Source organism: Artibeus jamaicensis, unplaced genomic scaffold (genome assembly GCF_021234435.1).
Source record: "Artibeus jamaicensis isolate MK-2021 breed Jamaican fruit bat unplaced genomic scaffold, CSHL_Jam_final contig_426, whole genome shotgun sequence".
NCBI lineage: Eukaryota > Metazoa > Chordata > Mammalia > Chiroptera > Phyllostomidae > Artibeus > Artibeus jamaicensis.
Window position 1 is genome coordinate 11,154,019 of NW_026521826.1, and position 13,242 is coordinate 11,167,260.

Here is a 13,242-nt window from a genome sequence, read left to right on the forward strand (position 1 = left end):
GAAGCCAACTCACCTAACATTAAACACATATGAATTTAGTAAAATTAAGCTATTCCAAATACCACAAATTTCACAGAGTTCTCTCTCTGAGCTTTCCATTTACAGAAGATTCGGGAGAAACTAAAGAACATTTAGAAACAATGGCTATTCTCAGATATACATACAAAACAAACAGATTATTTTGTGTGCCTGTAGTGATCTTCAGAGGTTTTATTGTCTTTTATCAGCTTTGTTCTAACATGGAGGGAGATGTGAGGACCGGCAGAGTAAGTAATAAATCACACAGAGTTGTCATTTATCTATCGGATCTATTATCATTCATATTTAATGCAGCCCATGCTTGACTTTTAAGGGTTTTTTTAAAATAAAGAGGCACAGCTTTTCCATTTTCAATGACATCCGCAAAATGCATTATGTGCAAGAATTTTGCTCATTCTTTGTCTATGTTGATCAAGCAGATGTTTGAATTGTTGAACAACATCAAGCAGCAGCTGCAGTGGTTTGCGCCTTCACTCCGCTCCCAAACATAGAGAACAAAGGATTTCCCACCAGACACTGCATTCACCTCCTCACCAGAGCAAAATGAGCTATACAGTTTTTTGGCAAAATATCTACTAAAGCCAAAATATATTATCCAGTGAATATGCACGAATATCACCCCACCCCCCATTTTTTTGGAGCAGAAACACCCATTGATTGAAAAGTGATTTAGGATTACTATTAGCCAGAAAAGAGTCAAAGGATGTTGAATCATTATAGCCTTTCCCTAACATCTGATTACAATTTGTTAGTTTTCTGGGGTTCTTTTTATTTTTTAAAATTATTTACTTATTTATTTTTAAAGTATATTTTATTGATTATGCTATTACAGTTGCCTCATTTTCCCCCTTTATTCCCTTCTGCCCTGCTCCCCCTCTCCCTCCAGCACCCTCCTCCACCCCCACTGAGTTCATGTCCATGGATTCTACATATAAGTTCTTTGGCTTCTCTATTTTCTGTATTATTCTTAACAACTTCCTGTGCATTTTATGCCTACCAATCATGCTTCTTCTTTCCTGTTCCTTTTTGCCTCCCCATTCTCTCCCTCCTCCTCCTCCTCACTGATAATCCTCCATGTGATCTCTATGTCTGTGATTCTGTTCCTGTTCTAGTTGTTTGCTTAGTTTTTGTTTTTTAGGTTCAGTTGTTGATAGTTGTGAGTTTATTGTCATTTTACTGTTCATAGTTTTTTATCTTCTATTTCTTAGATAAATCCCTTTAACATTTCATATAATAAGGGATTGGTAATGGTGAACTCCTTTAACTTTAACTTATCTGGAAAGCACTTAGTCTGCCCTTCCATTCAAAATGATAGCTTTACTGGATAGAGTAATCTTGGATGTAGGTTCTTACTTTTTGTGACTTCAAATATTTCTTTCCAGCCCCTTCTTGCCTGTAAGTTTTCTTTTGAGAAATCAGCTGATAGTCTTATTGGCTCTCCTTTGTAGGTAACTCTCTTCCTTCCTCTTGCTGCTTCTCTCCTTACCTTTAATCTTGAATAACTTAATTATGATGTACTTTGGTGTGTTCCTTCTTGGGTCCAATTTCTTTGGACCTCTCTGGGCTTCCTGAACTTCCTGGAAGTCTGTTTTCTTCACCAGATTGGGGAAGTTTTCCTTCATTATTTGTTCAAATAACTTTTCAGTATATTGCTCTTCCTCTTCTCCTTCTGGCACTGCCATGATTCAGGTGTTGGAATGCTTAAAATTGTCCCAGGGATTCCTAAGCGTCTGCTCATTTTTTTTGCATACTTGTTTTTTTTTTTGTTCTGGTTGGATGCTTATTTCTTCCCTTAGTTCAAATCATTCATTTGAATCCTGGTTTTCTTCCCTTCACTTTTGGTTCCCTGTGTATTTTTCTTTATTTCACTTTGTATAGCCTTCATTTCTTCCTTCATTTTGTGACCAAGCTCAATCAATTCTGTGATCCAGATTACCAGTGTGTGTTTGAACACAGCATCAGATAGGTTGTCTGTTTAGCTCTTTGCTTAGTTCTTTTTCTGCAGTTTTGATTTGTTTTATTTATTGGGGGAGCATATTTCTTTGTCTCAGTGCACCTGTTATGTTCAAGGGGCAGGGCCTTAGGTGTTTCCCAAGGCAGGACAACCCTGTTTGCTGTGTTGCAGCACTGTCTGTGGGGAAGGGGCCAGAGAGGGAACACTGTGGCTCATTCATTCCGCTCTAGCCGCACTTTCCAACCAACTCTTTTGTGAGACTGGGAGATTCTCCCACCTTCACAACCCCCACAGGATTCTACATCCAGAGGTTCTGAGTCATTAGTTTCCCAGTCAGCCAGTCCCTGCCTTGCCCATGCGCTCTGCTGCCTTGCCACACGCAGGTCCTCTTTGTCCATCTGCCCATTTCCCCTTCTCCTGCAATTCTGGATAAATGCTTCTTTAACTCCATGGTTGTCAGAGATCTACACAGTTAAAATCTCTGGAAGTTCTGGTTGTTTATAGTTTTAAAATTGGTTGTTATCCTCCTTTAGGTTGTGGGAGGAAGTAAAGCATTTCCACTTACGTCTCCATCTTGGCTGAAACTCTCTTTTGCTTTCTTAGATAGCATTTATTAAAAACTTTTTACATATTTTTAAGAAATCATAGGTTTTGTCACTTCATGTTTTAGACCAGTAGATAATATGTTTATATTTGATACGGAGATATTTGATTATATAACAGCAATTTAAGAAATTTCCATTTGAAATATTACTTTGTACTGTGAAAGGTGGTTTTCAGACTACATGCCAGGTTTCTTTCTTTTGCCCTTGTACCACAGAAGCTCTGTGACTGGGATTCAGTTATCAGAAATCAAGGCTAGAAAACCAATGGTCTCCCCTGTGTATAAATATAGCGTGGTTCTGATTTGCAATTCAAAGTACTGAGACAGAACTTAAAAGATTAACATTTAAATTAAAATGTTAATCCACTGATGGCTAAAATTCCTCCAGCTCTAGATAATGCTATCTTCTACTCAGAAGTCAAAACACTGTTTACTTAACCCACATCAGAGTTCTCTGCCTTTATTTCTGAGATAATGGATGTTCATTTCCCATTTGTGTTCTATGGCAAAGATTTCACTCTCTGACTCATCAGATCCTGCCCAGCCCTCAGGGCCTTGCTCAGGTCTCACCTCCTCCTTTACAGTCTTCTAGAATCCCTCCAGGTCATAGTCATGTTTGCCGTTTCATTGCTGTGACCACTCATCTAGAAAGTTGTAATTATTCTGGGATGACAACTTTGTTGTTTTACATCTCACTCCACCAAAAGCATGTGTCTTCCTTCTTCACCTGGCTGCAGGGACCTCCATTCTGGCAAAGCTGCGTGGTTTTCCCTTTCACCTGGCAGTTATCCCCTCATGTCCCGGAGCCCATCTTTTCCAAACTCTTACACAGGCCCTCTGCACCAGGAGTGCAGACCCTAGTTACATCCTGAGTCCCATACATTTTCTTTTCCACGTTATTACCCATCAGCATCCTAGCTTCCAGAGTTCAGTCACTGTGGCTTACAAGTTATATTTTGTTTAGAAAAACTGACTACAGAATTGCATTTATTAGTAAGTAGTCAACATTTCTGTTGATTAATTTTAATTTTTGAGCTCTCCTCTACTGCTGGTGGGCATCTATAATAGTTCATCTGCCTCGGAAAACAGTCGGCAGTTTTTTAGAAGTTAAAGAAAAACCTACCATATGACCAAGTCATTCCATTTTTAGGCATATACCCAAGAGAAATGAAAGCATATGTCTATACCAAGACTTCAAGCTTTAAGTTAAAAGAAAACCATGCTATGTTCCATTGTATATATTCACCATAGCTTTTTTATTCAGTCATCTATAAATGGGCACTTGGGTTGCTTTCATAGCTTGGCTATTATAAATAATGCTGCAATGAACATAGGGGTGCACACATTCTTTCAAATTAGTGGTTGGATTTCTTTGGGTATGTACCCGGAAGTAATATTGTTGGGTCATAAGGCAATTTCAGTTTTAAATTTTTGAGGAATCTTCGTACTGTTTTCCATAGTGGATGCACCCATTTCCAACCCCACCAACAGTGCACAGGGGCTCCCCTTTCTCTGTACCCTGCCCAACAATTGTTTGTTGATTTATTGATGATAGCTTTTCTGACAGGTGTGAGTGATTGATTCTTCATTGTAGTTTTCATTTGCATTTCTCTCATGACTAGTGATGTTGAACATCTTTGTATATATCTATTGACTGTTTTATGCCCTCCTTGGAGCACACATGGCCATAAAAACGAATGAAATCTTACCATTTTTGATAGCATGGATGGACCTTTTAGCCCTCTAAAAGGGCATTATGCTAAGTAAAATAAGCTAGACAGAGAAAGACAAGTACCGTATGACTTTATATGTGAAATTTAATGAACAAAATAAACTAACAAACAAAAAAGAAACAGATTCATAGATACCAGAGAATAAACTGATGATTACATGAAGGGTGGTGGGTTGGAGGATGAGTTCAAAAGGTGAAGGGATTAGATGTACTAATTGGTAGTTACAAAATAGCCACAGGAATGTAAAGTAAAGCACGGGGAATATAGTAAACAATATTGTAATAACTACGAGTGGTGCCAGGTGGGCACCTAAAATAGCAGGGGGCACATTTTGTGCAGTAGAAGATTGTCTAACCCCTATGCTGTACACCTGAAAGGAATACAAAATAATGTTGAATGCAAACTATAATTAAAAAATAAAATTAGAAAATAAACCAATATAGTGAGTTCAAGTTGAAGGAAAACAAACCATGCTTAATCTATAGATTAAGAAAATAAATAATGCTTAATCAATATCTCAAAGAGTGATGAAAGCTTTGTAATATAGACCAGTTCCTCAAACTTAAAATTCTGTAATAGAAAACAACTGAAGATCTTCTGCATTTTCATCACTTATTTTCCAAAATGTGATGGAAGTCGAGATGGTATAAATGGAAGAAATGATCCAGAAACATAAGGAACCCCCCAAAAGACCTATTCATCACAAAGAAATAAATTTGAGTAATATATATGTTAATAAACATACCAACAAGCAAAATAATTCCAAGACAAATATACTAAACACAATATTATTTCAGTCAATTGCTCTAAAACATTCACAGTTAGTTTTTGGATACATTTCATAGGGGCCTCATACTATGGTAGAGTAAGAATTAGATGGCAAAATGGAATCTGGGTTTTGGGTCCAGATATGTGACTTTGGACAAGTCAGGTTACTTGGCCTTCCTGATACTAGGTTTGAGATTAGGCTTATATGAGCCTGAGAACATCTTCTGGCTCTAAATATCCATTTTTCAATGAAGTAGCTCTCTCATTTATAAAACCTACCATTTTGGATATTATTTTTCTAAGGAGTGAAATGTTTTCTCCTCATTATTTTTCAAAAAAGATCTTCTTTGTTTATTTTTAGAGAAAGGGGAAGGGAGAAAGAGGGAGAGAAACATTGATCGGTTGCCTCTTGTACATGCTTTGACTGGGGACCAAACTCATTACCCAGGCATGTGCCCTGAGTAGGAATTGAACCAGCAACCCTTTACTCTGTGGGATGATGCCCAAGCAACTGAGCCACACTGGTCAGGGCAAGGTGTGATTTCCGTATCATTGCAATATCATTGCTCAGACTAAATTAATGAAAATTGGAGTTTTCACTGATATACGGAATGGTCATTTAAAGACAAACATTTTAAAGATGATTTTAAAGCATAAATGCTTTAAAATTACTCCTGCGTGGTTCCCAAAAGTAAGCAAACTCTAATTTCGTGCATATCTTAAGAATTTGGGTAAGGTGTGTTAATTTCAGTTAACAATGGATATTATATAACAAACATAGAAAATCCCTTTACTTGCTTTCAGTCATTCTACTATATATTGAGCTGTGTAATTTACGCTCCAATTGACAGCTACAAAAAACTATTCTAGAAATATAAAATCTTTTTTCTAATAATTCCCTCCATGTGTTTCTGACAAATAATTGAGGCTTAAAAGAAATGCTCTCTCTGTTCTTATTTCAAAAGAGCAAAGACTGAGCATACCTTTCTACTTTTTAAAAAAATTTTAAGTCACTTGCATTTGAAGAAAGCCAATGTTAATATTTTCTTTTATTTCATAGTACTTACTAAGTAGTTCAAATGGTTCTCATATCTCTGCAACTGAGAACTTGGTATAACATATCCTCTAAAGATGTAATTCTAAACATTCTCACATTTTAAAGATCCTCCAGTGGACTGTCAACCAACTGGTCTAAATCATCTGGCTCATCAGCTGATGACATCAGCCCAAATCAATGCAAAGAGAAGTACAATAATACTCTGCTATTTAATCACAAGTGGAGCAGGAATGGACATCTCTTCAAAAAGCTCTCCTGAGCGATGGAAATTTAGGCAAACTCTCTTAAGCATAGTTTTGTTTTCATCAACAGAAAGTATGCCAGGACATGTGACACGGTAACTCAGGTAAACAGAGGCGAAGGTTATAAGGCAGGTAAATTTCCTGTCCCTATCTCCTAACTTTTCTTACCTCTACCAAGCACGCCTGGTTTGCTTCAGACTTAACAGTGATACCCTAAACTACTCTCCCTGGATGAAAAATAGTAAAACAAAAACCAAACAGTAACTTATCTGAGTTTCAGATCTCTTGGTATGAAAAGAAATAATAAATAAGCATTAACACATGTAAGTATATTGAGAAGATTTTCTTCACCAAAGAAGAATATCTGCTTGAACAATATTCCAGAGTCTAACAAGCATTTTTAAGCACCCGCTCTCTTTCTTTATAAGAGGGACTGACCTTTATTTCCCATCCCCCCATCGCGTTACATCCAAGAGTGTTGTTTGTCAGCGTTTAGTACTTGCCATTTGGCAGTGATAATCTTTCTAAGTTTGACAAGATTTAAGTAATTTCAAATTGTTTTCAAGGCTCACTTTCAATTCCTGTTTTAAATTGCAGTATATGAAGCATGTAAAACACTTGTTTCAATGAGAACATGATGCTTGCACTTAGTATTTACACAATATGAAATAAATCATGTCACAGTTAATAAGGTCTAATTCTATTAATGTCAGAAAAGATTAACGTAGGTTCTCTCTTCTAAGCAGACTTTCCCGATACTCTCTGAATTATTTCTGACAGTGTTAAAATTAGACTAAGCCTACAAATAAAATAGGCCAGCAAATAAATTGAAGTAATAAATTAAGATATTGTGTGAGGAAAGGTGTCTGTGGTCAAAGCAGCAGATTTGATTGAAAACCCTAGTAAAGTTGTCATCAACAACACACTTATTAGTATCTCTCCTGATGATTCTAGCTGCCTCTGAATCGAGTTTGTTTCCTTTGTGTGTTTTTTTATTAAATGCAATTTTCATACTTGTGATATAAAAGAGTTAATGATAATTAAGAGAGGCTATATCAGAGCAAGTGAGCATGATTTAATAATACAACAAAAGAGGTTTTGCTTGTCGGGTTGGTTAGCTTGATCGAGGATAGCTTACATGTGTAGATAGATAGACATTATCAGTTTGTACAGCCAGAGAAAAGTGCATCGGTGGTAGTTTGAATTATCTCTTTTATTTCTACACTTGTTTTCTGGTACAAATTAGTGCTCATGGAGATGTATCCTTATAAAAAGTGGAAAAAATAGGATTTCTTTGATTTAACCTTTCACCCAAATTTCTCTAGCCATGAAAAAGTATTGCTTTCACACAAAAAGATTATTTTACAATATGGTTGTGTTCTAACTGGTAGTAAATAATGTTATTACTGTATTTCACTAAGAGAAATATAGATTAATTTGGAAGAACTGAAAAAGAAAGAGATAAAGTTATCTGAAATAATGTAGAATAATATAAGAATAATACGTAAACTTATTACCCTATGTTCTTAATGGGAAAAATACTTGACCAAGGACATTATACACTCATAAATATATACATATTATTAACAAAGTATCTATATTATTAAGGATATATACACTATTTAAATTCTCTGAAATAATTTGGATAAAATTTATTATAATCCAAGAACAAAACTTGGTCAACTCAAAGAAGAAAATTTTATTCTGATAATGAAATAGAGATAAGAGAGCATGTGTTAATATATGGTTTAAAATATTCAATTGAAAAAAATAAAATGGAAAGTCTGTAGCTACTAGTGTCATGCTTCACAGTGCCCCTAGTCCAACAATATTTTTTGTGTAATAATGGAGTTAAAAAAATTCAGATGACCTTGGATTTTAAAATACTAGGATTCTGAAAGTAAGAGAATAAAATAGGAGTGATTCAAGAGAGTAGCACTTTAAAAAATGCATACAAGTTAATAAATTAGATGTTTCTAACAAGTTAGATTGGATGTAGAAATTAAAAACACAGATAATCTGAAATAAAATATGAAAAATAAATTTGAAACAAAAATAACATTAAGAACAAATGTAAAATTGGGTCCTGGCCAGGTACCTCAGTTGTTGAGAGCATGGTGCCAATATGCAAAGGTTTCAGGTTCAATCCCCAGTCAGGGCACATACAGGAAGCAACCAATGAGTGCATAATAACTGGAACAACAAATCTCTCTCTCTGTGTCACTCACTCTCCCTTCCTCTCTCTTTCCAAAACCAACTGAAAAAAGTGAAGTTGGGAAAGAAAAAAATACATATTAAAAAATGCAGGAATATATCAATGTAAATGAGCCAAATACCAGAATAGGCAATACCCATAAAATAATCTTGAGAGGATGAGCAAATGAATATAAAATTTTAAATCACATGAGTGTAAGACTATAGCTAAGAATGCTGTAGTTGACACATAGGGCAGTAAGCTAAAATCACAATTGATAGATAGGTTTTCAGCACAAAGAAGTTAATAGCTTTTAAAAAATCAATAATATTCATTTAATAACATAACATAGCTTTTAAAATAGCCATTCTTTTGAATCATTTTGTTAGAAAAAAATCCTGTTCAGTCCTATCAGTTTTGGTGATTATGTCTTTGATTAGCCTAAAAGAAAATATACATATTAAACTGGCTTTATTTTTAACTATAGAAAATAGGCTTATTTTCTTTGTTATGGCAAAGAAAAAATTAAAATGATCCAGCCTTAAAACATTGTCTGAAATTCAGATATTAGAGGTAAATATACAGACTAAAATAAGAAATCATAAAAGTGGATTGTTTTCTTGTATTGGGGGAATTATACATTCACTGCAAATTCTCAAAATACAAGTAAATATCAATTTGTAATACTTCATAGCTATAAAAAGAAAACTGGTCATAAAAGGGAATGAAATGGAGAGCTCTTAGCATTTCCATGGAAACACTTGAGTAGTAGGATGAATAATGTAAGTAAAATCCATTCTGTAAAAGGTTTCCTAACCTGATTGTCTCATAAACATAAAGCATCGACTTCCACACCTGCCAAGCCTGGTATCAATGAATAAAGCACACAGTGGGCTTCAATCAGTCCCCTGCTAACATGACATAACATAGAAAATATAAAAAATCTTCCAGTCTTTATGGAAAAGGATCGATTTTACTTTTAACCCGATCAATCCTCTCACTAATGTTCAATAACAATTTACCCTTTAAATGCTACTTAATTTAGCCTTAATTTATTTTCTCGAAAATGACTCCAGGCAAAATTGAATTGAATAAGAACCCATTTTTCCTTCTTAACCTTCATCCTCTTAAAGGTCTTATATAGCACAAATCATTGTAAAGTTTTAAACTTTATTTTTAGTGTAATTTATCTAAAGAAGACTACTAGAAAATCAAACAAAAATGTTGTATCATCTACTTTCGAAACCATGTCAGCCTTCTGGTTCAGGTAGAAAAGTGAAGTGCTCATGTGAACAACTACTAAATGCACCAGTTTTTAAAAATATGTGATTGAAGATGCTGGGAAGCATCCAAAACTACAGAGAAATGGGGGTGGGAGAGTTAAGATCCAAAAAATAAAATTGGAAGAAGTAAGAACTGAAAGTTTTGCCCTGGGGAGGTGGCTCAGTTGGTTGGAACATTGTTCTGTGAACCAAAAAGGCTGCGGGCTTGATCCCTGCTCAGGGCACATACCTAGGTTGTGGGTTTGATCCTCAGTTGGAGCACGTATGGGAAGCGATGGATTGATGTGTACCTCTCACACTGATGTCTCTCTCTCTCTCTCTCCCTTCCTCTCTAAAATCAATACAAAAACCTGTATCTTCTAGTGAGAATTTAAAAAAAGAAAGAACCAAAAATTGTGATTTCCCAGGTGAAACTGCTCAACCTCCAGAGCTACAGCTGCAGAAACACGGTGGAAGACCACTCCCTCATTAGTTAAAGGTGCTAGACATCAGAACTCAGAGCTGGAAGTGAAGCTGAAAAATGTACAGGAAAAAATGAAGGGCAGCATGAAAGCCATAGAAGTAAAAGAATCTACAGTCAACCAGCCCAGTACATTAAGAAAAGACATTGCACTCGCCAAATAAAAATAGTATAGCAAGAACAAGGTGAGCTCATGGCACACAAAGATGCTGTGGGGGGTTAAAATAAAAGAGTGAAATCAATGATTAATACAAGGGTGAGAAGGTAAAGGCAGAAAAATTTCTCTGAATTAGTCTAAAAAGTAAAAAAGAAGAAAAACAGTTTATAAACATATGGATATATTAAAGTAAGTGCATAAATCCTATTCAAAACCCTATATGCGTACATATGTGTGTATAATACATAGACAAAAATTTTAAAGAAAATAGTATGAAAATTGCCAGAGTGGAAGATTAAAATTTACCTCAGTAAAATCATACCCAGTTCCCCAAAATATGAATGCAATCATCTGAATAAAGCATGTTCTTGTAAATTCTGAAAATACTAGGTAAAAGACTCTAATAGCTTACAGGAAGAAAAATCAGTTTCCTCCAGAGAGAAAGAAAACCAAACAAGTTCATATTTCACCACTTTAACATATATTGGAAGAGAAATTAAAATTGATTCCTTTCACACTTCAAAAACACTGGTAGCTAGGAATACAGTGCAATATGCCTCTCAAGTTCTGAAAGAAACTATTTTTCATCCTAGAAGTTTATGATCATGAAATCCATCAAGTGAGGAGAGAATAAAGGTGTCTTTAGACATGCAATGACCCAAAATATTACCCCATTTTCACCCCTTCTTTCAAAGTTGGTTATATATTTCACCCTTGAATATACATTTTATAAGCCTCCCACCTTACTAACTTCTCTTTATTAATGTCCAAAATATACTTTTCTCATTGCTTCTACCTTCTATCTGCTACCCCATCCCATGCCTTGTTCATCTATCTCTAAGTGTGTCCAACAATTTCCTTTTTACCCCACAGAACACCCTCTAATTCATTTCCTTCCGTAGTATCACACTTAATTTTTGTCTTTAATTTTTTATTGTTATAAAGCTTACACAATATAAAAAGTACTGTTTGAATTATTTTTAAGTGTATGATTTTCTGTTCTTAAATACATTAAAAATTCACATTGTGAAACCATTACCACCATCCATCTCTAGAACTTTTTCATCATCTTAAACTGAAATTCTGTACTCCTTGAACATTAACTGCTCACCCACTCCCCCAGTTCCCAACCCTTGGTAGCCACTATATGTTACTTTTCTTTACAGTGGTTAAAAAAACATAATAAAATTTACCACCTTAACTATTTTTAAAGTTATTTATTTTAAAATATAATTTATTAAAGTGACATTGGTTAATAAAACCATACAGGTTTCAAGTGTATAACTCTATAACACATCATCTGCACATTGCATCATCTGCTCTCCACCTCAAGTCCTAAAGTCCAGTGTCCTTCTGTCCCCATTTAGCCCCTCTTTGCCCTCTTCCATCCACCCTTATACCTATTTCCCTCTGGCAATCACTATATTTTTGTCTGTGTCTGTAAGTGTTTTTTTTGCTTAATCTTTTCATGTTTTTAACCCAGTTCCCAAACCCCCATCTTCTCTTACAGCTGTTAGTCTGTTCTCTGTATCTTTGAGTCTATTTATATTTTTGTTAGTTATTTTGTTCATTAGATTCCACACATAAGTAAAATCATATGGTGTTTGTCTTTCTCTGACTGGCTTATTTCACTTAGCACAATACTCTCCAGGTCCATCCATGCTGTTGCAAAAAGTAAGATTTCCTTTTCTATGGCCAAGTAGTATTCCACTGTGTAAATGTACCACAGCTTTTTTATCTACTAATCTACTGATGAGCACTTGGGATGATTCCAAATCTTGGCTATTGTTAATATCGCTGCAGTGAACATAGGGGTACATATATTTTTTCAAATTAGTGTTTTGAGTTTCTTTGAATATATTCATAAGAGTAGAATTCCTGGGTCATAAGCAATCTTAAGATAGGGTAACAAAGTTGGAGGTATGCTACCTGACATCAAACCGTATTACAAGGACATAGTAATCAAAACAGAATGGTACTGGCATAAACACGGTCATATAGATCAATGGAACAGAACAGAGAGCCCAGAAATAAACCCATGCCTGTATACTCAATTAATATTTGACAAAGGAGGCAAGAACATACAATGGGGTAAAGACCGTCTATTCAATAAATGGTGTTGGGAAAATTAACAGATATGTGGAAAAAATGAAACCAGATCACTTCCTTATACCACATAGAAAAATAAACTCTGTGAATGAATTAAAAACCTAAATGTAAGTCATGAAGCCATAAAAATTCTAGAAGAAAACACAGGCAGTGAAATCTCAGACATTTATCACAGCAATATTTTTTTCTAATGTATCTCCTTGGGCAAAGGAAACACAAGAAAAAAATAAAGAAATGTCACACTTGTTTTTAAAATATATATGTCTTGTGAGCTTATCTCAAATCTCTGAATTGCTTCTCATTGCACTTAGGATGTAGTTTGAAATAATGCTCTGATTGAAGCTGGACTCTTTTTCTTAGGTCACTTGACTCAGTTTTCCCATAGTTCCAAATACAATGGTCTGTCTTATTTTCTTGATCACATAGACTTCCTTTTTAAGAGTTTTATCCCAAGTTCTTTACTCTATTTTGAGTTCTTCCTCTTCCAACTCATATCCTGTCTAATTTATGCTTATTCCAATTTCTTACCTCCAACTGTAAAGCAGTGATCATGTCTATTTTTGACATGAGCATGTAGGTTATCACTTGATGCAAAGTGAGTGCGCAGAAAAAAGTGTCTGGTAAATAAGTCATTTTCTCTAT